This window comes from Taudactylus pleione, unplaced genomic scaffold (assembly GCF_031769625.1).
Source record: "Taudactylus pleione unplaced genomic scaffold, aTauple2 ptg000609l, whole genome shotgun sequence".
Taxonomy (NCBI): domain Eukaryota; kingdom Metazoa; phylum Chordata; class Amphibia; order Anura; family Myobatrachidae; genus Taudactylus; species Taudactylus pleione.
Window position 1 is genome coordinate 12,784,763 of NW_028285011.1, and position 1,750 is coordinate 12,786,512.

Consider the following 1,750-nt stretch of genomic DNA (forward strand, 5'->3'; position numbering starts at 1 on the left):
TAAATAATGTAAAAATTGTAGAATTTCCCTGTTGCGGCTATAGACACTGGTGACAGTTCCCGTGTCACTAAAAATTGCAGATAAGTAGTAATAAATGTGTCTAAACAACAGCGCCCCAGGGAGTTTGGTAATTCAAAGTGCAATGAGTGTGTGGTAAAAATGGTTTTAATCTGGACATATATTGACAATATAATGAAATAAAAAATAAAAAGAATGGAATAAAATACAATACAATACAATCACATATTAAAATTGCATCTATTAGTTATTGCAGTCTCCGGTGTGCAAAAGGTGATTACTGGATGGATCGCAGATTTGTTATGCACATCAACAGCTCGTCAGCTTGGGAGATAGCTTTTTGCTACAAACACTGACAGGTAAGTCTTGAGTCCTTATTTTGCAACTGCTGTTTTGAATACAAAGTGTCAGATGGGTATCGATAGATAGCGTCTGTCCTACCTTGTTTCCAAACAGTTCTTCAGCTGTCCTGGATATATACTTACCACACTTCCGTGTGGTTATGGTGCTGTGAGTGCCGCCCGATCTTCTGGCTTCTCCTCCTGTCCTCCGCCGGCGTCTCTCAGGGATGTACTGTCCTGCTTGGCGGGTGTTTGCCGGCGGTGAGCGTGCATGCTGATCCTCACCGGGAAGCTGGAGACGGGAGTCTGTGAAGCTAGTTGAGAGGGGGGGCGTGGCCAACGCGTTTCACCCGCTTATGCTTGTGCGGGCTTCGTCAGGGCTTTCAGCTTATCAATTTCAGTCTTCATCCTTCTTAGTCAGGGTTTAAGATTATCCACTTCCTTTATAGTTGCAGCTTCCCTTAGCCTAGTCTCACGTAGCGCTGCTTCTAGATCTTTAAATCGAGATGTGAACTCCGTGATGTGATCGGTTGCTTCTACAATATCATTGTCCTTCAATCTTAGTAAAGTGGAAAGTTCCTGTTCTCGGGCCTGTAATCGTCCAACATGAGCAGACAGCTCCAACATTGACTCATTCAAACTTTGATTTTTTTCCTCCAAGTCCTGACAGTGGCTGCTTGCTTCGGATGCCCTGAGAGACACTTTCTGAAGTTGCTCTTGGGTGTTCTCCAGGGATGTTCTTTGGTCCTGCTGCTGAGCTTCCAGTAACTTTATCCTTTTGGTTAATGATCTGATTATTTCATTCCTTCTCTGCAGTTCATTTTCTAGCCTGGCAACCTTCTGTTCCAGTGTGAGAACTCACTGACGATCATACTCCCAAGCAAGCGACTGCCTCTGATGCACTAATACCATGTCATTTAGCTCCTTGTCTCGATCCTTCAGCTCAGCAATTAATAACTGTAGCTCATTTCTTTGCTTCTGAATGGTAGAATTCTCAAGGTCTGTATACAGCAGATCAAACCGGTGTTATTGCTGGAGCCAGGGCATCGCTGCGTCCAGGGTCTTCAGACCTGGCTGGGACTCGGGGGGTGATAGCCCATAGTGTGCATATACGGCTATAGCCAGTGACAGCCTAAGCAGTGTTTGGTCAGTAGCGATCTCCTACGTCAGGAAATGAAGGGTAAGGGGTTCTGGCTCTGAAGACCCTGGAGTCACTAGAATGCTCCCTGTATATACAGTAGATCAGTCACTAGAATGCTCCCTGTATATACAGTAGATCAGTCACTAGAATGTGCTCTGCTTTGAACATAGGTCACTAGAATAGTCTCTTCTTTTTCAGAAGGGGCTGGTAGGTGTTGTAATTTTTTGTAGATCTTAGAGATTTTTCATAA

At 44.4% G+C, this 1,750-nt stretch overlaps 1 pseudogene; it reads right to left on the reverse strand.

The window, feature by feature from the left end:
* Positions 1 to 713: 713 nt before the first annotated feature.
* Positions 714 to 1,385, reverse strand: LOC148480647 (coiled-coil domain-containing protein 62-like; annotated as a pseudogene).
* Positions 1,386 to 1,750: the final 365 nt, after the last annotated feature.